Raw genomic sequence first — 26,225 nt, 5'->3', positions numbered from 1 at the left:
AGGCCAAAGTGGAGAGAAATCTTACTACGGATGGGTTGGCATTGCTTGAAAGTCAATGTTCATTCATTTGTTTGGTTTTATGTACAATCCTCCACGGGGTTTATTCCCTCTTCGGCGGGCCATTGTACGCTTTCTAAGTAAGTTGCTTCTTATATTTTATAATTGTCGTTTCTCATCAGTATCGTAGCTCCTGCAGAATAGGCGAGTCTTTTGTTCTTTTTTTAAATTCGCTTTCTTCTGGTATGATCTTCACTTCTGGTGGTATTTGGTTCTATAGGTGCGCAATGTTATTGCACACTCACCTGACTTACAATTTGTTCTGGATTCAAATAGCCTATATGCTTCACTTGTATGTCTGATCACAACATTAATTTCAGGTCTAAAGAAACTTAAGCAGTTTCTTAGATATGTTGGTTCACCAAATTTTAGTGTTTTAAAGACTGTCTCTTGAAGGGTTGTGAATTCTACCTTAGAGGCAAGAAATGCCTCCTGAATAAGAAGCAACAATGGTTCAGAGTAGAGCTCAAGGTGCGAAAACGCCAGTTTTGGGTTGTGGATTCTTAGTTGAGAGAATTAAATGCACCTAACTGTAATTAAACAATTTCTCCTAAAGTAAATGGAATGAATTAAAAAAAAAAAAATTCTTATCCTCCCTGGTCTGCTTGATGTGAAATTTATCAAATGACCTGGGATATGATGGAGTTACGGCTAAAAGGAAAAGGAAAATAACATAACACAAAGTCTTGCGATACTTGCATTTTTATTTGGTGCCAATAGTTTTGTCTTGCCTTGGCTTACATGCTTATGCTAGTCCAGTCCCTCACGACGTAGTTTACCGGCTAGTGTAAATACCATTGCTTAGAGGGTCTAATATCATAGCATGCTGTATTGTGATTGTGTGTGCGTGTGTGTGTGTGTTCAATTCGTATCAGCTCTCACTCTAAGATGTTTTGGTTCCCACTCTTTGATAAGGGAATTAGCAACAGCTTAAGGTGTTTATCATACGCCGGCGGCACGGCCACGTTATAAGCATCCTTGATTACATGAATTTTTCCAAGTTGGAAATGAGGGTGAATAATGAGTCAGGGGACTTGGTAGATATTGAAAGCTTGATTGTTGTCTCCATCGCCTTGGTTTTCATGCCAAACAATATTAGCAGAATAATATTCAGGATAAACTTACTGGAACCGTTATCTAGGTAAGCCGAATAAGAAAGAAATGGAAATGTTTATAGATTGAAAGGGAAAAGTTCATGTTATTACTATAAGCATGAAATGAGCAAAACTTTTTTCCATGAAATTAGGAAAGGAAGATACAAAAAAAAAAAAAAAAAAAACGAAAGGCACAGACACTGCCAAATTAATATTTTAGTTGCGGAATCGTGGGTAAACCTCCTAAGATGAAAAGTTCCCCAACCCGAACCGTTTCATACATTTACACAGAAGACTCATCAGCAGATTCTTGTAGCTACACCCCAATACACAACGAGTCTTTTGCCTCAGTCTTGGATGCCCTCTCACACTTCTTGGCCATAAAGCTTTTTCTTTCAAATGTTTCGTCCACTTTCCAGCTGCTCCTCTGCTTCTCACAAACCTTTCTTACGCTGCAAAAAACGACAACTCAACAGACTCTGAATTTTTTATTTTCATTCATTCAGGTTGAGGAAGTGTCACCAGTACGGGGCATTGCCTTAAAGGATGAACGCAATATGCATATGGTAATCTGCCGAAGCACCTCTCACATTGAAGTTTAAAAGGCCCAGAAACACGACAAACAACATATTTCAACTGTTAATACTTCACTCCTGATTACTGGTGAAAGTGAACAACTGTTAAATTACTTACAGGTATATTTATGTGGAATATTCAGTTCTGGAAGAACGATGTTGGTGGTACCGGACCTTTTACAATTATATATATTCATTTTTATGAACAATCTTCTGTTGTCTGCTTTAAAACTCAAATTAGCGACATTCTTCAGTGTGACTTCGTTGTAGGATCCTAGAAATTTTATCAAATGAAGTAATAAGGTTTGTTACTAACACGTCACAAGTTCATAATGATGATATATGGTTAACTGAGTCTGAAGACCCACGCCATCCAGTGGCGGATTTAATTAAGGGTGGCGCGGCGGGGAGGGGAGGCACCAGGTCACCTTCCCTTCCCCCCCCCCCCCCCAGGGATAGATTAATGTGTAAATCTCAATGTTATAATTAAATTTTGATAATGTGTACCAACTACACACGTAAAACATCGCCAGAAACACTGAGAAACAAAATTATATATTTTTTGTGCATGCATTTAATGCCTATAGGGATTTGCCAAAAAAAAAACTTCACCTGCTACTACTTTGTAAGCTACAGGTGTTGGAAACAATGTAACAATCTTCAGAATTATAATCTCTCTCTCTCTTAGCGCCTCAGCGGTGTGGTTGGTATGGTATTAGCGTCCCACCTCGGTGGTTGCGGGTTCGATTCTCGGCCATTCCATTGAGGAGAGATGTGTATTTCTGGTGATAGAAGTTCACTCTCGACGTAGTTCAGAAGTCACGTAAAGCCGTTGGTCCCGTTGCTGAATAACCACTGGTTCCATGCAACGTAAAAGCACCATGCAATCTCTCTCTCTCTCTCTCTCTCTCTCTCTCTCTCTCTCTCACACACACACATTAATAGAAACAACTTGCTGTTAAAACTTGTTGTTAAACAGCCAACACGGTTTCAGACAAAACAGATCCTCCCTATCAAACCTGTTGGAGTTTTTTCATAACATACTTGGTATTTACGACAGTAGTATAGCAATTGATATACTCTACTTAGATTTCCAAAAGGCCTTTGACAAAGTTCCACTTAAGAAACTAATGACAAAAGTTAGAGCGTTAGGAATTGTAGGAGAAATAGTAGAATGGATTGAAGACTGGCTAACTAATAGAAAAAAAAAAGTCGTAATAGATGGTGAATAATCAGAATGGGCAGATGTGACAAGTGGAGTTCCTCAGGGTTCTGTCCTTGGCCCGCTCTTGTTTTTTTATTTACGTTAATGACATTAATGCAGGCTTAACTAGCAGGATAGCCAAATTTGCAGATGACACCAAACTACGTGTAAATGCAGCAGACCCAGATACTACAGTAGAAAGTTTAAGACATTATCTAAGGAAAATAGGAGAGTGGTAAAAAATATGGCAAATGCCTTTTAACCTGAATATAAGTAAAGTGTTACGAACAGCAACAAACAACCCTCATGCCAACTACATGCTGCTTGGGAATGACATAAATAGTGTAAACAAGAAGAGGACCTTGGAGTCATAATTACCAAGGACTTAAAATCCACAGAACAGTGCATAAAAGCTGAAAAGAAGGCACAGAAACTAGTGGGATACATAAAGAGGCAGTTCAGAGCAGAAATAAGGATACGGTGCTGCAGTTCTACACGTCAATAGTTAGATCCATGCTTGAATATGTAGTACAGTTTTGGTCACCAAAACTAAGAAAGGACATAAATAGCCACAAAGTTAATTCCATTCATCAGGCAAATAGGTTACTAAAGACTACTAGAGTCTGAACATGTATGACCTAGAAACACTACGATTGCGAGGACAACTAATAGAGACATTCGAAATACTGAAAGGCATAACAAAAGTAGACAGCAACCTCTTCACAATAAATGAAAATCAGACAAAACATAGTGGATGAAGACTAGAACTGAAGAGATACAACACATCGCATTGTGGGAACTTCTTCACATACAAGATATGTGACGCATGGAATAAACTTCCACCAGAAGTTGTAAAGAGCAGCAGTGTAGAATAGTTCGAAAGAAAGCTAGACAAAACCATTAGAACACTGTGAATGAATTGTAAAACCTGCTCCTAAAGATAAGTGAGCACACGATGTCTCGATCTTCGGATGGACTAATAAGTCTGAGACATCCTAATCCTTGTAACTCCTTGTAATTCAGTAAATACAATATATGTGTGCATATGATGCAAGTTATATGGTATATATATATATAGATATATATATATATATATATATATATAATATATATATATATATATATATATGAACTTGATCACAAAGTATATAAAACGTGATGCTATGTATAAATAAAGGTTTTTTTGCACGAAGGAAAAAAATGAAAAAACGAGTTAGCCGAGTACTTTCGGCCCTATTCGGACCCTTTACTGAGGCATACTGATTTTACAAAGAACACCATAGTCAAAAGAAGGCTTAATATACAAACCGACACTACCAGGTTAGCCATAAGGGCGATTTTTCCTCTACAGAGAGAAGGGGGAGTCATAGGCTAGCCACACCTTGAAGGAAACCCGCAGTAAACAAGTGATTCTTCCAGAAAAACAGTACATTTTTGAAAACAACACGGGAGCATATACAATTTAATATCATGAATTTTTACACAAATTTTCCCAACAAAAATTATTATTAATGAAAAGACGAAAGAAAATATAAATATATATATATCGAGCAAGAGAAAGAGGGAGAGAGAATATCGAACCAGAGAGAGAGAGAGAGCGAGAGAGTGAGAGAAAGAGAGAGAATTAACAAATAACAACATCATTTACAAAATTCCTTGTAAGGGTTGCCCATCGTTTTACGTTGGTCAGTCCAGTAAAAATTTATGTGTTCGGATTAAGCAGCATATGTATTCAGTTAGAACAGCCCAGACTTCAAATGCACTGTTTATCCATCTGAGTGAAAAATCTCATTGTAATAATTGGGGTGATACCTCAGTAATTGCTAGATCTAATGATTATGTTTCAAGAAATTTACTGGAATCGGCAATTATACAAATCACTAATAAAAACAACCTAAATCTTAGTCTGGGAATGTACCATTTGGACCCATATATTTGTAAGATGTTTATGAAGGACCTCAAAATAAATGAACAACTAATAAATTATTCCCACATGCATATAGTTATTAATTCTCTCTCTCACTCTCTCGCTCTCTCTCTCTGGTTCGATATTCTCTCTCCCTCTTTCTCTTGCTCGACATATATATATATTTATATTTTCTTTCGTCTTTTCATTAATAATAATTTTTGTTGGGAAAATTTGTGTAAAAATTCATGATATTAAATTGTATATGCTCCCGTGTTGTTTTGAAAAATGTACTGTTTTTCTGGAGGAATCACTTGTTTACTGCGGGTTTCCTTCAAGGTGTGGCTAGCCTATGACTCCTCCTCCTCTCTATAGAGGAAAAATCGCCCTTATGGCTAACCTGGTAGTGTCAGTTTGTATATTAAGCCTTCTTTTGACTATGGTGTTCTTTGTAAAATCAGTATGCCTCAGTAAAGGGTCCGAATAGGACCGAAAGTACTCGGCTAACTCGTTTTTTTTTTTTTTTTTTTTTTTTTTTTGTTTTTTTCACTTTTTTCCTTCGTGGCAAAAAAACCTTTATATATATATATATATAATATATATATTATATATATATATATAATATATATATTATATTACCCAGGCAACCTGGGTAATCTCAAAAGATCCATTTTCTCTCTCTCCAACAACCCCCAACAACCCCCCGTCTCTCTCTCTCTCTCTCTCTCTACATTACCTAAGGCAATTAAATCAGACTCGTGAACTACAAAAATACATTTATTTAAGAGAAAAGCATTAACTAAATAAGTCAGGTTCTTAACAAAATGATTAAATGAAAGATTGAACTCAGATAGCCCACACTATCTCTCTCCTACAATAACCAACATTATTTTGTTTAGTTATAAAACTGGGCATAGTCATATTACAGTCTAGTACACCACGAAACATTAGTTAAGTTCCCATATCAATTCCCCTTTGTTTCAGAATCACCTATAAAAAGACAGGAGAACATATCGATAAGCAAAAGATTACAAATCAAAAGGTCAAATGAAATAGAACATCTTTGAAACAATATTCAAAATACAGCCAAACCACATTTTTGGCTAAAGAATAAGTATGCTTACCCATTCAACACAATTTATAAACACACTTCACCAAAAATACTGTTGCAGAGGCCGTCTTGGCTCTGCCGACTCTGAAGCGATCTACCCCCTTGGTAATCTTACTTTCTCATTATGTAGGGAAGAAGCTCGCACACACGCACGAACTCACACACATTGTTCATGCCCAAGAAACCGTCTCTAACCAGTTTCATAAGGCATCTCTGCTTCTGCCCATGAATAGAGACAGGACGTGGCACTGATGTGCACCCAATGAAGACACGTCAGCATTTCCGAAGCTTGTCACTTCGGGCCACACTGTTTCCCAGGAGAGGCTAAACTGATGACCCCTACATTCCAGAAATGTCACAGCACATCACTTAACAACGGTGTCTTAAATATATTGTCTTAATGATATCCCCTGTTGCATATATATATATATATAATATATATATATATATATATGAATATTGATATATATGTACCGTATGTGTGTACTCCATATATATATATATATATATATATATATAATATATTATATATATATATATATATATATATTAAAATCCTAAGTGTCCCTACCCCCTATGAAAGATGCCATCGGTCCAAGTGAAAATCAGCATTGTATAAAGTTGAAGGTAACTTAAGAATGCGTTTGAGATGTCACTTTAAATCTATATACAGTTTCCTTTTATTCTTTACCAATTGGACTTTATTTAGTAACGTTTCGTACAACATATCATATAGTAATAATTTTTATAATAATCATGTCTTTAACAGTAACCCCCGCCATTCAACCCTAGGTCTATTAAATATTTATGAACGTTTAGTTGTCCATTCAGGAAATATTATCTTAACTTACAGGAATCCCTTTCTTGTGTTCATAAACCTTATAAAGTAACCCTTATTTTTATCACAGCCTTTTTCCTGTAAACCTGTCTGTAAAACATTTTTCTTATTCATTTGTTACTGGTAACCAAATATTATAATTGGTAATGAAATCTTACATATTTGTATTGTTTATTGTATTTAATCTTTCTTTTTTTGCTTCTTAATTTGTGATAAAGTTGTTTATTTATGCACTTATCTTATTTTTATTTATTTTTTTATTATTATTTTTTTTTTTTTGAGAGAGAGAACGCAACGGTGATTGCAGCCCACACATAGCAGAGATCTAGGTCTTCTATCGAAATTGGCCAAGGCTGCGTGCATCTTTTCATCAAGGCTTTTGTCAACTGGAGATTCCATTGTGATTCTTCAGGTATCTAGTCAGAACCAAGAGCTTTGTGATCAAATCGATTTCCCAGATCTGTCTTGGCTAGTCTTTTCTCTTTGCTCATTATCATTTTATTCTTATTTTCATTTTTCAGTTTTTGATCATACAGTTGCTCTGATATATTATGGCTTTTTAGTCCCATTGTCGATGATCAAGACGTTGCTTCGAAGTGGGTAAGGTGACTCATATTTTCGTACTTGAGATTAATAGATGTTTTCTCCTCTTGATTATTTTATAACGTTTCTCTCTAAATCAAGGATTTCAGTTCCTGTTGCTATTAGATCTCTTCTGCGACAAGTGGCAAGCTTGTCAGGTGGACGTCTCTTGATGAACCACACCGGATGTGACCGGTAAGTCCTCTTGATAAGTGTGCCCTGGTCATCCAAATAGTACGTGATGCTTGGTGTGGCTCACATTCTTCACCGTGGCAGATAAAATAAAATAATAGGTTTGTCCTTTCTGGCATTTTTAAGTGGGATGACAAAATTCCTCAGAAAGGAATGAGCTGTCATATTTCACAGGCTTTAAACTCATCGTAATATCAGCAGACAGACATTGACAATTTGTCATATATATATATATATATATATATATATATATATTGTATATATATATATATATATTTTATATATATATAATGCATTCCTTCGTGTAATTTTGGTTTAGAACACCCTGTTCAAACTTTAGGAGATACTATTAACCGACAGCATATTTGAAGAGACACTATTTACCGACGACATGTTTACAAATGGTTCTAATGTTTCACCAGCCCAAGAAATACTTAAAATAGGTAACTATAGTGGTCTGCTTTATGAAATTATTTTGTTTGTCAATAACAGCGATATATGGTAAAGAAGAATAGGAAGAACAGTGACATAGTAAAATGAAATTAGGTTTCATCTGTGAAAAATTCCAAAGAATCTGATTTTTTGCGAGAATGTGGAGGGATATGTGTCCAGTATCATCAAAAAAGTTAGATTGCCTCATGGGTGGGCAACATATTTTTACGTACTCCTTTATTACCACACATTAATGGCAAAATAAAAGCATTTTTACCATAAAAATACTTAAACGAACAAACTTGGAAACCGTTAATCATATGAAAACAAGGCATAGAATAACAAAAGTTGGAATCATGAAAACACACCCAATGCGTCAGTCCCCGTCTCAAAATAGTTCGGCTGCTATGGCCGATCAAAATTTGAATGATGATAGATTTAATACTTCTCTCTCTCTGTATCTTGAAAATGGTCAATCATGGGAAAAAAAAAATTCATATAGGAAAATAGCTGCAGAATATCAAAATACATCATACGATGTAACTTTTAACTTCATACCTAAAATTAGATAGGAAATGTTGCAATTAAAATTATTTTTTTCCTCATTTCTTCGCAAAAAGACAAGGGAAAATGTAGCGTGCTTTATGTAACGATAAAACGGCCATTCTTAGGAAAGAAGTTCATGGAAGAAAAAAAGATGAAGAATATCAAAATACATCTTGTTGTGTGACTTTAAACTTCATACCTCAAGCTATATAGGAGATATTGCAATTAAACTTGCAGCCATCGGAAAGAAAAAACAACAAGGAAAATGTAGCGTTCTTTATGTAACTACAATTATAGACGGTCATTCTTAGGAAAGAAGTTCATAGAAGGAAAAAGATGTAGAATATCAAAATAACATCATATGATGTGACTTGAAACGTCATATCTCAAATTATATAGGGGAAATTGCAATCAGACTTACATTCGTCACGAAGAAGAAGAAGGAAAAATGTAGTGTTCTTTGTTTAACTACTAAACGGCCATTCTCAGAAAAGAAGTACATAGAAGGAAAAAGATGTATAATATCAAAATACACCATATGGTGTCACTTTTAACTTAATATCTCAAACTTTATAAGGGATATAGCAACTGAAATTTTAAGTGTATAAATTTCATCAAAAAATAGTATGAAAAATATAGCCTTCTTATATGTAACTCACAAATGGTCGTTTATTTTCAAAAGTGCCTAGACTTTAAAAAAAACTTCAGAATATCAAAATATATCATATGAGGTAATTATTAACGTCATAACACTAATGATATTGGAGATCCTGCAATCAATTTTCTTAGTATTTCAACGTTATCACGTATTATCTAAACATAATTCATTAGAAAACAAAACATCCTAGGAAGAACTTTAGAAAAATAAATATATAAGAAATAAATCAAGTTTTATCTTTAAATCTCTGAATAAAGCAAATATATTCCAAATGTTGTTTTAAATAATTTCAACGTCTACTTTACGATTCACAAGGGGACAATCCATGAAAGAACAAAGCTCCTGATAGAGGTACTACATTTCTACTATTATTTGTAATTTGTTTAAGAAAAGCTATAACTAATATCATCAAAACTAAATGAGATATCTTCAGGCAAGATATCTCAGGCAAGTCATCATTTATCATTGCTGCTTCTCCTTTTGAACAATGGCCACCACAAGCTGTAGCTAACACAAATGAGCCCCCAATCTCTTCTACAGCTGCACCTCATTGTTTGGCACTGGTTCTCACTGTCCCTGCAACTACAACGTGCCTATTTCAGCAGTTCACGCAGGGGCTATATTACCAATAAGCATCTTAGGTCTTAACTAATGACTTCGATCAAGTTCCCATCCTCTTCCATTTGGGCTTAAGATATCAGTATCCAGTTCTTTCCAGGTAGGTTATTAATTGGAGATGCACTCTCAGAGCGTGCTGGATACTGGCGTCTTCTGTTGGTGGTAGAATTTCTGGATTGATCTTACCTGTGTGTGCTTGCTGGAACAATCTGGACTGACGTTCTTTTTCTAAGGTATTTTTAATACCATATGGGTCATTTTCATTGCCCCAATTCCTGCTACTTTAATACTCTAGCTCACGTGAAGCTTCTTTTCAAAAAACGGCTCAACTATGTCACTAAGGAATGACCTATGATAGACTTCTTTTTTGTATGATTGTGAGCTTTGGACAGCACAGCCAGACCAAAAATACTTGAATAGAAACTCCTTTCTTTCACATATTCGTATTGATTCAGTGTTATATATGGTCCTTTTTGACCAGCTAACAAATAAAATTAAGTCTAGCATAGGTCATTCCCTAGTGAAATACTAGTTGAGCCATGCTTGAAAAAAAAAAAGGCTTCATGAGAGAGTATTAAAGTAGAAAAGGAACCTCATTCCAGATTTTTCCAACAAGCAGGTAAGGGTAGTCATAGATTATGTAATCATAGAGTAACTTCGAAAGGAAAATCTCATCGGTAACTTAACGGATGCTGCTAAAAGGAGCAATGATAAATAGCATCCTCTGAAAGAACATCATACAGCGATGGCGCTATTTTGAACTTCAGCGAATTAGTCTCTGGATTCGTGACACCATCTCATTCGCATTTCAAAGCAAATTTTGCTTTTTTTTTCTCTCTTCAAGATATTTGAGTGTGACTGTAAATGTTGCTCAGCTGCGCTCATGATTTTGGACCCGGCTACTACAATTGATACCCTTAACCGTCAATGCACCTCATGCGGTACACTGCAGGCATTACTTCAGGTTCTTTGCAGTATGCCTTCGGCCCTTAGCTGCAACCCCTCTCGTTCCTTTTACTATACCTCCTTTCATATTCTCTTTCTTTCATCTTACACTCCACCCTCTCCTAACAACTGATTCATAGTGCAAATAAGAGGGTTCCCTCCGGTTACACCTTTCGAACTTTTACTGACAATTTCAGTTTCAGCGCTGAAGGACCTCATCAGTCCCAGTGCTTGGCCTTTGACCCAAATTCCTTATTCAATTCAATTCGATCATTGCTAAACAATGTTTCTTTTTAAGCGACAGGAGTTAATATTGAGAAGTGGATAAGACACTGAGCAGAACGCATCATACACAAATTCTTAGAAATGTTGGCATTCTGGGGAAACTGAAAGCTAACGTATACAACTTCGAAGCCTATCGCATTCATGTTTTGTGTTGAGCAACTTCTTCATTTCTACGAAGAAAAATATATTTTTAAAAGATGATATTACCTTTTATGACACTTGCAAAATTCGTCCATTCAGTTTAATGGTAACCGTGATTTTCAAAAGATTTTATTATATATCACGACACCCAGTTTGCCATGGGTACTGCAACAACAACAGAGGCTACTGACTTGAAATTCAAGCTTCCAAAGAACATTGTGCTCATTACGAAGTAGGAGAAGGTAAAGAGAAATAGAGAGTAACGAGATCTCACTTATTGAAAAGGAAAAAAACCAGCTAATAAATACTATGCTGGCCAAAAAGAATTGCCGCAACGAGCTCTCGACGCGTGATGCCACGAAAAAAAAAATCGCAATAAAACTAAAAAGTGGAAAAACAAAACGATATTGCATCAGAGTACTCGCCAAGCAACCTCCTAATACTCTGTAGGTCAACCTTTGCGGAGAATGACCTCCTTCAGTCGGTTAGACACAGAAGCAACTAGATTTCTAAAGATCTCTGGGCTGGGCAGACGTCACCCCATGGCTGCGTTCCTCCAATGTTCAGAATCGAGCTGTCTGCCTGTAAACAAAAGAAAATCGGGATATTTATTATTGGGGATATAATAAGAACACATATCTTTGGTTTACACTAATTTTTTTTATCAATTTTACCATAATTTTTTTTTAATGAAAAACTTATCTTTAACTTTCGAGTGCTATGAAATCTCTAATTGTGAAAACGATCGAGTTCAAAGTTTGTGTTTTTCATATAATATATATATATATATATATATAGATATATATATATATATATATTATTGACAAATGTACCAAATTTCAAAAATAAAAATAACAAATAATAAGCTCCTCAGAAATTCCGAAAAATTGTAGACCGAGTAACCTGATGTGTATATATGGGAAAATTTATTAAGTTACCCCTTTGAGCCCTAAAACTATTTGTTTCGTCTCCACATTATATATATTATATATTCTAATATATATATATGTATTAATATATATATATATTCTAATATATAATATATTTATATATGCCTTATATATATAAATATAAACTGTAGATTCTCATCGGTTATTCCCCATCAAAACTCTGAATTCGTTTTCATATTTCATGTTCGAAAAATTTTTTTTGAAAATGTTTTTGGTTGATTTTCTGTTTTTGCCGTAGCTTTTATTATTATTATTATTATTATTATTATTAGATTATGATTTCGAACTCATTTTGATTAGCGTATCGAATAGTATGGATATTTATCTATTTGGAAAAAAATCGTAAGGAAATATCGAACACTAAGCTAGCCGCAGGTCCTCAAGTAAATGGAAAATATTTTTCTGCTCTATCTGAAAAAAAAAAAAAAAAAATGCATTTCTGGCATCGTGCTACAAATGCCTAGACCATAGAAATGATAGAAATTTCGCCTTTTTAGTCTTTCGAAAATCAACTAACGTTATTCCTCCAATCAAAATCACAATCTTCAATTCTCTGATTTGTCTGGGATGTTCTCAAGGGCTGTAAACCGCAGTTTATGAACGCTGACATTAAAACTATTTATGATATTGCCTTGAAACTTAAATACCCAAGGACTTTTGTAGATGTGGTATGGAAGAGAGCTAGAAAAACATTTTATTTAACTAATGACAAACTCGAATTTAGTAAGCATAACATTCTAAAACTACCGTATGATGAAAGGTTTTAGAAATTACTGAATTTTAGAGCCTTTTAAACGTAAATATTGTTTTCGTAATATTAATGTTAAGAGTTTAGTAATAAAAAAAAAAAGTCTCCTAAAAATGTTCCTGGCTGCATATATGAAATTCCTTGTAAAAAGTGTGATAAAATATATTACGGACAAACCGGAAAATCCCTTTCACAACGAGTTAAACAGCGCCAATATTCTGTGAAAACTGGACAAATATCGAATGCATTATTCGTACATATGAGAGATTTAGATCATCCTATTAACTGGAGTCAACCAACAGTTAAAAGGAATATCATTGACTCTTGTTTCATAAAGTCAAATAATGCAAGTGTTCTAAATTCAAGTCTTGGTTTATTTAAACTCTATGCCTTCATAATGAAAAAACGTTGTAGATAAAAGATTAATATATTCAGTTTGTATATGTTTTTGGACTTTGTAAGGCCAAGCGTTATGTTTCTCTTATGGCTATATCTATGTTTAAGTTCGTGACAATGTGATATCCGATAATCCTCTCTTTGATTTTTACCCTTTAGACAATCATCCAGCTGGTATTCTTGATCCTTTTGTTTCCCTGGTAACTCTCTTTCCAACTGAGTTTCATTCATTTCTTGACGATGTCTTAATGAAGACGAAAACACTTGGATTTCTGCCTATAATTTTCCTGTGGTATTCGTTTATACACACACACACACACACACACACACACACACACACACACACACACATATATATATATATATATATATATATATATATATATATATATATATATATAGATATAGATAGATAGAGATAGATATATACACAAAATAATGTCCTTTTAAATATCCAATTCGCTCTACCTCGGAATGAATATATTTTCATATATGTTAACCGAAGGAGAATTTTTTTAGTTGATAATTTCGTCCTCCCGTGGGTTTCGAACCAGCGCATGGAGGAGAAATCTGGACTTCAGTGACGTCTCGATGTCATTGATGTTTTCTCCTCCTCGTGTACTGGTTTGAACCCACGAGAGGACGAAATTATTGACTAAAAAATTCTCATTCGATTAACATGAAAATATATTAATACCGAGGTGGAGCGAATTAGATATTAAAGGACATGCAGTTGCAGCTTATGGTGTATTATGAATCACGGTGATGTTGATAATATATATATATATATATATAATATATATATATATGTATATATATATATATATATATATACAGACACACAAGGAGAGAGAGAGAGAGAGAGAGAGAGAGAGAGAGAGAGAGAGAGAGAGAGAGAGAGAGAGAGAGAGAGAATTTCGACAGTCGAGTCGAGTGGGAGGAGGGATGTCACTGCGCAAGTGTTGACGAGTTTGCGAGGTTGCGCAGGGAAACAGGATAACCAACCGCTGCATTCAATAAACATTATTTTAGTGATCGTTTTGTTTTTAGAGTAACAGAATTTGTTTGATATATAGGTAATAAAGCAACTGAACGTTAAATTTGACGCACTTTTCCCTATACATATCGGTACTATCTGTTTGGGGACAAGAAATTCTTGAATGTTGGTATTTCGTCATCATTAGCAGAAGACAGAAAGATCTTGTGTGTAAATATAGTTTCTTGAACACTAAGGTAAAACTATCTATTTTATAAGTACACATTTATTGAATCTTCCAACCATATTGTTCATAGCTGAAGTCCTATGTCGTTGTTATAATATTTTTCCCAGGGAGTTAAACCGAATTTAGAGCTTGGAATTCGAGGGAGGCCACATCCGTCGCCATTATAATCAAGTGTTTGGCTTCCATAACATTTAGCGAAGTTGGTATTGTATATTTTCGTTGTTACCTGAATTGTATCAGAGTCAGTGTCATTTGTAATATCATATATGGAGAGGTATAAGGTATTGTATATTGTGAACCTTCACAGGTCAGCGGCATACGCCCTCCTAGTATGCCAAGCCACTCGTAGCCAATCCTATGTGGGGTCTTATCGGTCAAGTTAGGCAAACTGTAAGCGGTACCTAAATGTTTAGTTGAAATCAGAGTTGAAAATCTATTTGATATATTTCGGCAGATCCATATATTTCTTCCATTCATGTGTGCTTTGAACATTTCTGATTCATTTCGTTGGCAAAAGAGTAGTTTTAGAGGTACTGGACCCCCTCTCAATCTAGGTAGGTAGTATTACCCTAGCCTACGCTATAGCTAATACAACCATAGCGCGACCATTTTCCTGAAAATCAGAAATTATGGCATTATTTTGTGACATGGGAGAAAAAAAAACTTACTTCGAGAGGACGCTGGCTCTTGACTACCTAATGTCTATCCTGGGATACAGGACGTGTTAAATAGGGATGTACCCTTTCTGGCCGATACCATCCAATACTTTTTTGTCATTACCTAGTATACGAATTTAAAATCCTTCTAGGCTTCCAAAAATGTATATAGGTATTAACAAAGCCCACCAAACCAAAACCTTTCATAATCTTAATGACTCTGTTAGGGTAAAAAACCGCATGGTACAGGGGTGGACCATGTACGATCAATGTGTACAACCCCCAAAAAAGTACATTATAATGCTCCTGACATCGGAGATGGGCATCAGTCGCGACTTCTTGTTGGTGAGAAACGGAGCTAAAGACCTCTACTCCGGTGTCATGACGCGTTATAATGTACTTTTCTTGGGGTTGTACACATTGATCGTACATGGTCCACCCCTGTACCATGCGGTTTTTTACCCTAACTGTTTCTAGCCAATAGGTATAGGCTAGTATAAATTAAAACTCCATATAAAATTAAAGGCTATTAGTGATTTCAGATTCCTCGTCACCCCATGAACTCGAGTAAGAACTATACATACCTAAATTGTTAAAAGTCTTCAAATGGTAGCCATAATACCTATAAGCCAAACTGTATCCAGGTAATATAGGGATTATTAAATACTAAATAGGATATATCTAATGTTCTTTTTCATTTAGATTTATATGACCTTCAATTTTTCAACCTTAATATCAATACCAGACAACAAGAATGTTTTAGTAACAATATATACCTATTCTCTTAAATAACAGAAATATGGAGCTTACAGGTATTGGTATTGGTGCATCCCTAGTGTTAAAGTACTTTTTTGGGAAGGTGGTCGCTGCGGTAGAGCCCAGCAATTCGGTGTTTTACCCTAGATCCTAAAATTTGGGAGGAGACAATGGGAAGGCATTGTTGTATGGTGAGTGAACACCCTAAAAGTGAAATGCAAGAATGGATTTGACTCAACGTTGGTCGCTGGGGTCCCCCCCCCCCCACTGAACATAACAGGGGTTTAGGGCCTTAGGGCTTTAGCTACTTCAAGGAACCAAATAGGGTAAAATACCGAATGACCTGCCTCTACCGTAGCCCGACCACCTTCCTGAAAAACAGTACTTTTAACACATCCTGTAACCTAGGATAGACGTTAGTCAAGACCAGCTGTCCATTGAGGCCCAACCTCGAGCGCTTTACTATCCTCTCGAAGTAAGTTTTTGTTTTTTTTCCCTTTTTTTTGAAGTCAAACAAATTAATTAAAGGCCATGATTTCAGATTTTTGGGAAGGTGGTTGCGCTGTGGTAGAGATGGCTGCCAGGTGGCCATTCGGTATTTTACCCTAACTTAGGGATCGGGGCTCTTTCCGGTAATTCTAGGCAATAACTCTGCACGGACTACAAGGAACGGTCCTGTGAATGCGAAAGCCACAAGGGATTGGGGCATCAAATGTATTTCGCCGTGTTTAGTACTGGCTCTTGGGGGTTAGTTATTGTCAACCCCCCAAAAATGAAGTAAACTCTTAATAAGCAACCCAAATACTATAGGAAACTGTAATTTTCAAAGAAATACCTGCACGGATTATTGCCTAGACTACGGTCTTTACTATGCCAGGCAACCATCTAGTAAGGTAAGCGCTAAAAGACAATTAAAATAATAAGCTTATGACCTAATCTAACCCAGAGCAGCAGAACCCTAACCCACTCAGCTGGGGAATGCTATACCCTCCTGGGCCCCTTCATAGTTCATCCTTCACTTTAGGGTATATTAAAGTAATAGGGTTGCCACTTGACCTAACCTAATTTATGCCTTGAGGAACCCCTTCCCCAGGTTAGGTTAGCCCCTACAGGGCAGGCTAATATGTAGCCTGTTAAGCACACCCCTAGACCCAGCAAACCTTACAGTTGGCCAATTAAAAAAGGAAACAAACATGGAAAGTGGAAGATATGCCAATGCTCATGGTTTAAGAAAAGAAATGTTTTTATGCATGACACTTACCTGGCAGGTATATATATGGCTTATCCTCTTGACGCACTGGCAGAATTTCAAAACTCGCGGCAACCGCTAGTACACTGGTAGTTCAGGTGATGGCCACCCCGCTCCCCCGTGGCGCTGGTACTTGGAAACTATTCCCGTTTTCCTCAGATTTTCTCTGCCAGCCGAACCGGCAACAGTTGTTGGTTCTCTGTTAGAATTTCCTGCTCGTTATCTGACTTTTTGGATATTGGTTATCGTATTCACGAAGTTAGAGTGGCAATCGCATTTTGTTTGGACTTGTTTAGTATGTCTGATTCAGGAAGTATGTTTAGAGTTTGGTGTGAAAGAAGGGTGTAAGGTGAGACTGCCGAAATCATCGGTAGGATCCCACTACTATTTGTAAGAAGTGTCGGGAGTTTGTATGTACGTGGGACAATACAGTGGGGGCATCGCTTATTCACGGATCAGTATTCACGGATCCAGTTAATCACGGTTTTTCTTGGACCGTTTCTCATGTTACATCAACTGGTATGAATCGCTGAAAAAAAAAAAAAAAAAAAAAAAAAAAAAAAAAAAAAAAAAAAAAAAAAAAAAAAAAAAAAAAAAAAAATAAAAAAAAAAAAAAAAAAAACACGGGTTTGTTGTGTTGCGTATGCGATGTTTTTTTCGGTAGGCTAACCCTCGGCCGTGGTCCGATAACTACCAACATTCATTTAAAGACTCATATAATGTATTAACTGACAATAAAGGTAATAAAAACCATTCTCACCTAATATATTATTGTCCTATCTTCGAAATAAATAGCCTATTCAAGGTTTATGTACGACGTTCATTGGTAGGCTAAGCGTAGTTGCAGTGCGATAACCACCAACGTACACAAACATTCATTATGTTATATAATTGACAATAAAGGTAATAAAACATTCTTACCATATATATTATAGTCATATCTTCATAATAAATAGCCTATTCGAAGAATAATTCCACATCATTGCACTCAACTTATCGTCGGAGTAGAACCAGCAAAACAAAATGTAATGCCAGCGTTGCCGATAGTCTCTGCATACTAAAATCGGCAATCTTATAGAAACGGAATCATTTTATGGCCCAGGGTACTTTAAGAAAATAAACCAATCTTATGCAACACCTCATCGATTTATATCAGCATCATTCAACAAAAGTATATATTAGCTATGTATATACAACAATTACAACCAAAACAACAATGATATATACATATTAAGTTTTATAGATAAACTTTTAAAACAGAAATACACAAATATAGGTAGATACGTAACCTACTCAGTTTTATAATCAACATTATTATAGAACATATAGGCTATATAAATAAAACAAAAAAAATTTATTATTTTTCTTCAATATATCAGGGTATAAGTATGTTTGAGAATATACTACTTAACCAGATTTAATATCCTGTTTTATGCTAATTCCTTACGTCACTGAAGGGTTGAACGTTTTCAACGCCTATTAAGTGGAATCTCTTAAAGAATCATTTACACATATATTATGTAATAATAATGTAGTAATAATCATTTTCTACCCAATCTTACATAAAAAGACATTAACTAATTAAAAAAAAAAGTATTCCAAATTTATTTGAGACGATAAATCAATCCCCTCGAAGAATGCCGAGTTTTTCTCGGCATGAACAAGCAGGCCGATTTTTTCTCGGCATTGAAGGTCTGGTTCTCCGCCTGTAGAGTTTTCTCTCGGCAAATCGGGGGAAATTCGGCATTTCGGCAACGCTGATGTAAGCATATACCTTTAAGTACGAAAATGGTTTATGTATACGGTTGCGTTCAAAGCGACATTTTTTGTTTTGATAAACTTTTAGAAATTTTAATAGTAGTGGTAGTGTAATTACAGTAGTAATAACATTAAGGCTAAAATTAATTCGAACTTCATTATTATTTTGGCAGTATTCGTATATAACTTCTCTGAACAATGAAGTCATACAAACGCTATTTGTCATAGATTATCGTAAGTATTGCTGTTTGTTATTGGCGACGAAGCGTAAACGAAATACATAAAAAGCATTTTTTACCTTATATATTATCATCATATCTTCATAATAAAAAAGGAGGGTATTCGTGGAGTAATTCCATATCAGTGAAATCAATTTTATCTATGGGAGGCCAGCAGCTGACAAAATGTACGTACGTATATGAAAATCAAATTATGGTAGCGTTCACAGCAAGATTATCTTTCGAAATTTTTATAGTACTATTCATGCTACGTAGTAATAATGTTTTGGAATATACGTAACATTAATTTTCAATACAAAATATCATCGTTATTTTGGTAGTGAATAATAGTTAGAATTATCATACATACACTGCATTGTTATGGGTTTGTGCCAGTGATAAACAACCAAAATAACGTTCTCCTTTAACCTGTTAAGCGTCCTCCCCCCCGGATGAGCTCGCTGCTAACGTACCGTCACGCTTTTTTGTAATCAGCGATCATAGCACTGATGATAGTTTTTTCAAAGTTAATATTGATTTTTATGTTATATTCTTACTGTAATTAAGTGTAGGAAATTCTCTCTCTCTCTCTCTCTCTCTCTCTCTCTCTCTCTCTCTCTCTCTCTCTCTCTCTCGGAGTCCAGTCACTCGGCAAAGAAAATTCATCTTCACTCCCGCTATTGGAAGAAAAGTTTGTATCATCACTGGAGGATTCAGAACTAGAGCTCTCATCATCAAATATAGGTTATCAATATCAGACTCCTCATCTAGTATTTGAATGATCTCACCTGAAGAAATACGCCTCCTCTTTGGGACATTCATTGTGAAAGACGCGAAATCCAATTTGTCTCGATAAACGCCCGAAGCGTATTGAAAGAAAACAACACAGGGACAGGCAGTTTTTTAGCATAAGCGACCACCAGGAAAGAGTTGCCAGGCTGGAAATAAGTTCCCCGTGTGCTGAGAGTGTTACCAAATGATGTTCCTACACTTCTATACGAGTAAACGCATTATTACGGGGCTGACGCTTGACAAATGCACAGTCAAAAGTTTTGAACGTAATATCCCGTTGAAGGCGCTACCGAGTAGATCGCGGTAAACGTATTATTACGTGGGTGACGCTTAACAGGTTAAGTCAACGCGTTTAGGAAAAACATGACATAGAATCGACTTTGCGACTTCGTTCAACTTTGATATTTTAACGATACAATAACTATCATTTGTACTACTAAAACCATCTTCACATAAGTAATTTTCGTAATTATGTGGTTGTTACGCGTATCTTATACATAAAAGGCTTTTATAATTTAAGTCACCATATACATATGTACCCAAACTCATTGTGGGGAAATTTACTACTGTTTCCTCGGATATTGAAATACTTTAGCATCATTCAAACACTTTAATAATATAAGCATAAATACTAGGCTATACTATTTTACATCGTATACAAACATACTACATACAGTTTTATATACACATACTTTTTATATACAAAGTTTAACAGTTATATACACATACTTTTTATATACAAATTAATCATATGAGTAGTGATCAGACGACAGCTGTGCACTGGACTACGTACGTACTACTTGGAAGATAAAACAAACAAAAATTTTGTTTTGTTGTTAGTCGCCGGGATAGATTAACATTTTTCAGAGATTAAAGAGCTGAATTTTGTTTTGAAGGTATGTCAACCGCGTTAGTAATAGATATCATCTTCTAAGGAATTTTTTTTCTCTTCTATTTGCGGAAGAATCTTCAAGCCATTTTGCATTCAAAGTAATGAGAAGGAATCATTCTATTCTTCATGAAACAATCAGTAAAATACTTACACTAATAAAAAAAATAAAACTAAAAACTACGTACTGTATGCAACACATACATCATCGTTAGCTTCGTGGTGTGTAAACGTTTTCATTCTAAGAAATTAAAGAGTAGTATAAAACTTAACACCTGATTGGTTGGTTGGTAGCCATGGAGATCTGTTATCCAATGACTGCCCTCTGCTTCTGTTCTATTTATAGACATACGCCATGGATGGCACTAGGTTTGAACGTTACCATGTTCGTGATTTTCTGACTGCTGACGGCAAAAATTACTCAATAATTTTCTTTATATAATTCCTTCGTGAAAACAATAATATAATATCGCGGTTGACATACCTTCAAAACAAAATTCAGCTTTTTTAATCTCTGGAAAAATGTTAATCTATCCCGGCGACTAACAACAACAAAATTTTTGTTCGTTTTATCTTCCAAGTAGTACGTACGTAGTCCAGTGCCAGCTGTCGTCTGATCACTATTCATATTATTAACTTTGTATATAAAAGTTGTTGTATATAACTGTTAACTTTGTATATAAAAGTATGTGTATACTGTATGTAGTATTTGTATACGATGTAAATATGTATAGCCTAGTATTTATGCATTATATTATTAAAGTGTTTGAATGATGCTAAAGTATTTCAATATCCGAGGAAACAGTAGTAATTTCCCCACAATGAGTTTGGGTGCATATGTAATATCTAAGATGACTTAAATTATAAAAGCCTTTTATGTATAAGCTAGCTTTTGCAACAACACATATCTTACGAAAATACTTATGTGAAGATGGTTTTAGTAGTACAAATGATAGTTATTGTATCGTTAAAAATATCAAAGTGAACGAAGTCGCAAAGTCGATTCTATGTCATGTTTTTAACTTTAAACCGTATAGTGGTATGAAAAATACCAGTGTGTCGTTAGCGATGCGTCATCAATATAGTGGTATGAAAATACCACATGGTGTTGTAGCGATACGTAATCACAAAGTACAAATCCTTTTCCCGGACCATCCTCAGAATTTTACGACTCTTCAACTTCAAGATCGATATTGGTAAAACATCTATATTATAGTCCATACTTATTTGTTAAAATTCACAAGTGAACTGCAAAACATTATTATATTTTGATTGTTATGTACATATATTTTTTGTGTTTTACGGATGTTTGTTTTGAAAATAATACCTATTAGTGAACATATGGTATTAATTGTCCCCACTATTTTATTATAGGTGATCTTAATTATCTCACATTCATTTAACATATTATATTAATATTTATTTAAATAAACTGTAATTAATAAATAACAATAATGAAAAACATAAAGGGAAAAAATGTTTTTGCTGCAGTAGTGGTGTTTGTTTTGATTATGCATCGACCTCACATTTCCGAAATCTGAAAAATTCCAAAAACCGAAACATCGGAATGTGTGTGTACTGCACATTTTTTAAAACACGCACACAATGTCTACACATTTACTGCAAATTACAGTACGTACGTATTTATTCTGGAGAGAGAGAGAGAGAGAGAGAGAGAGAGGAGAGAGAGAGAGAGAGAGAGAGAATGATTAAGGACTCCAAGGCGTGTTATTTTTACAATTATTTTATTATCTTGGGATTTTTTTTTAATCTTGAGATTTTCTATTCAATTCTCGAGATTAATAAGAAAATTACCGTAAATTGACTAGCATCAGCACACATCTGAATGACTCGGCCATTAGCAGGCTAAACCCCACCAACCTTATGAACTTGCATGATACATGAGATACATGACAAAACACAAAACCACTGTTTATTGGTGAAAAGTTAGGGGGTTGCACGATATGGGAGATTGGACGTTATTCGAGTATATACGGTATGTGATTTTTTTTAGCCTTTTTATGGAACAAAATCTAGCAAGAAATTGCCATTCCCAGTTGCAACACTGGCCTACAAACGTTTGTTTGGTGTTGTTATGAAATGTGGTGCGCGGCGCGTTCTTTAAATTGTACCCATATAACGAGTTAATTATGTGGCATCCAAAAGCCCTTTTTGATTTCTTTTACTCTTATGGGAAAGACGCCTAAAGGTCAGATGAAGGTTTTTTATTACGTGGAATATACTAGTATTAACGTGTTGTACAAGGGAAGAGATGTTCGCTGCATACTGTTGGTAGCATTATCTTATTATATTACTGGATTGCACTGCAAAATCGTCGCCATCTTTTATCAACATAGATTGTTGGTGAGTACCCATATGATTTACATATTTTGATAGTTCTCTTACCATCATCCTCTCTTTCCTTGTAAAAAAAAAAAAAAAAGAGGACCCACCATGCGTATGTAGGCTTCTAGCTGTAATCCCTAGGCTAGTAGGCTACATACCTATGTACAGTAGTACATATACTACATTTATTTTTTAAGGCTAATTTTGTACAATAACTTTAAAACTGTCTTGAATTTAGTTTTAGGTGATAGTTGAAAACATATTTGGTGTTTGAACTAAAGTAGGCAGTTATAACATTGGAATAGTGGTCGGGTGGGTTAACTATTAAAGTAGGCAGTTTTAAGCAATTTTTGAGGGGGGTATCAGGATAACACGGGTATTTATTATCACGGGGGGGTTCTAGGCCCTATCCCCCGTGGATAACGAGGCCCCACTGTAGGTGCAATGAATGTCAGTGTCTGAATGAGAAAGAGTGGAAGGCTCTTATGAAGTATGTGGAGAGATTAGAAAAAGATCGGGTTAGAAGATCTGTATCTAGGAGTGAAAGATCGGGATCTTCGAGTAAACCTTTGGATGAATCTTTGCATGTGTCTTCTCCAGCTCATTCACATGTAGATGTAGCACCACCTTCCCCCAGGGTTTCTCCTGCTCCAGTTGCTGTATCTGAGGATACTACTGATCCACAAATAGTGAAAGTGTTCGCTGCCCTTGCGCCCATGGGAAGACCAAATTAAAACGATTAACAGACAAAGTGGAAGTGTTTGGTGACAGTGTTGTGGAGGGGGCGCCTGATCGTCTCTCTCGTGCTCCTAGACCGAGACCTCTGTCAAGCTCCCAGACCCAAGGGAGAAGCCATGTCGAACAGTCGAAGGGAGGCGAGAGGGGTTGACTTGCGATCAGTCGTCCCTTCAGGCAGTCCTGTTGATAAGTTCCCAGCTGCTGCAGTACGCCATAGAAAAGGCGATACTGGGAAGTGCCGTTTATTCTTCGGATAGTTCAGCCTCGGGAAAGGAGTAGGCGGTTCGCGGAAGTATCGCGTTCCTCTCAAGAGGGTCATACTTTCCGTCTCTTCACAGGAGGAAAGGGCTTTCGACCAAGAAGGGTGGAGTAGCCCTGAGATTTTTTCATCGGAGGATGAAGAGATGATCCCTATCAAAAGGAAGAGGATTTCACGTCAGTTGGAAGTTCGCTCGCCTCTTCGTGTTAGCCCGTGCGTCCTCGATCTCCTCATCATCAGGAGTCTCGTAAGGAGGCGGAAACGAAGGAGGTGCTGCGGGACATGCAGCAGAGATTGGCAGTGATTGTTCAATCATGGGAGAAGCCCGAACAACCTTCGGTTAGACGTAAGGACTCGTCTCTCCCGGTTAAGTCCTCCAAGAGGACGCAGGACGTACAACGCGATCCAGGACGCAGTGCGTCCCTTAAGAAGGACGAAGTACAGGACGCAGGACGCAAGAGGAGAAATGATGGACGCATGGTGGACGCATACGTTCAGGAGGACGCAGGACGCAGGCGGCAGCAAGTCAAAACATTGTCTCGACAAGGAAGAGAGGAGTTTTATAGGGAGTCAGTGCCTCATTCGCTTTCTAAACAGGATCTGCATAAGGACTCTGAATTGGAGAGTCAGCAGGATCTTGGGTTTTCAAGATATTTCTTCGCAGGAGGAAGAATTTTGCGGAGAGTGCGGAAGAGGACAAGACGGAAGCTCCTTCTTCGGACTACAGGAGGCTAACAGAGTGCCTTCTTTCTTTGTTTGAAGGAGATTTTCAACCTTCAGGCCCGCCATCGCCTTTGTCGCAATTTTCGAAGACGAAGACAGCCAAGAAATCGTCGTTTTTGAAAATGACTTTGTCCATTTCGGCCAAGAAAGCCCTTCTTCAACGCGTAAATGAGTGGTTGAAGGAGAAGAAAGAGTCGGGGGAAGACTTCTTTTGTATTTTCCTCCGGCCAAGTTGGCTTCGAAGTCTGGTGTTGGTATGCTACGGGGGAAAGTCTTGGCCTGGGAGTGCCTGCCTCCTCCCAGGGAGACTTTTCAACATAGTGGATAGCTCCCGTAGACATGCTTTGCATTCAGCCAAAGTGTGGTGGACTTCGTCGGAGTTCGACCATTTACTCAAAGGTATCTTTAGGACCTTTGAGTGTTTAATTTTCTTGACTGGTCGTTGGGGGCCCTGGCTCGAACTTCGGAGATGGAAGAGTCGTCAGTATCCGAGTTGTCGAGAAGTATTATGTCCTGTATGGATAAAGCCTTGAGAGTGGAGCTAATGAATTGGCTTCAATTTTTTACAGCAGGCGTCTTGAAGAAAAGACATCTCTTATGCTCGTTCGCTGCTAAAGGAGTGTCGAACGCGCAAAAGTCGGAGTTGATGTTCTCTCCTCTGTCAGGACAGCTCTTCCCGCAAGAGATCATTAAGGACATATCTCTCTCCCTCACTCAGAAGGCGACTCAAGATCTTCTTACGTCATCCGTAAGGAAGTATTTACCTTCTAAGGTCATGAATAAGACTACGAAGGATACGAAGACAGACACAGCAGCCCTTTCGGGGTAGGTACTTTCGCTCGACCAGCATTTAGAGGGAAAAGAGTTCCAACCAAAAGAGGGGCCAAAACTTCAACCAAACAATGAGTCAGAAGTCCTCCAGACTTGTGTGGGGGCCAGACTTTTAGACTTCTGGGAAGTCTGGCAAAGCAAAGGAGCGGATCCTTGGTCCGTAAAGGTAGCGAAGGAAGGGTACAAGATTCCCTTTCTCAAGAAACCACCTCTCGCTACAGCTCCGAGAGCCCTAGGGGCTCATTACATCGATTTAGAGAAGAGAGAGGCTCTTTGGCATCAGGTCGTCACCATGATAGAAAAGGGGGCAATAGAACCGGTTCTGGATCACGAATCCCACCAGGGTTTTGGTTTTTACAACCGTCTGTTTCTAGTACCGAAATCATCAGGAAGTTGGAGGCCGGTACTGGACGTAAGCCAGCTAAACTTGTTCGTAGAAAAGACCAAGTTTACGATGGAGACGAACGATTCAGTACTGGCAGCGGTACGACCAGGGGACTGGATGGTAA

The 26,225-nt window shown here is 36.6% G+C and overlaps 1 protein-coding gene across 3 annotated transcripts in view; it reads left to right on the top strand.

Moving 5' to 3' along the window:
• Nucleotides 1–14,360: 14,360 nt before the first annotated feature.
• LOC135207908 (serine/arginine-rich splicing factor 4-like) overlaps nucleotides 14,361–26,225 on the top strand; it is a 77,995-nt gene continuing 66,130 nt past the window's right edge. For 2 of the 3 annotated variants that reach the window (XM_064239844.1, XM_064239846.1), the window contains exon 1: nucleotides 14,361–14,511. The gene's annotated coding sequence lies outside the window, so the exon portion shown is untranslated. Of the gene's footprint in view, nucleotides 14,512–14,551; nucleotides 14,701–26,225 lie in introns of those variants that run through there. The other variant, XM_064239845.1, reaches the window with a different exon arrangement.

The sequence above is a fragment of the Macrobrachium nipponense genome, chromosome 34 (genome assembly GCF_015104395.2).
Source record: "Macrobrachium nipponense isolate FS-2020 chromosome 34, ASM1510439v2, whole genome shotgun sequence".
NCBI lineage: Eukaryota > Metazoa > Arthropoda > Malacostraca > Decapoda > Palaemonidae > Macrobrachium > Macrobrachium nipponense.
Note: the sequence above shows the minus strand (reverse complement) of the source record. Positions and strands in the feature narration are given on the sequence as shown.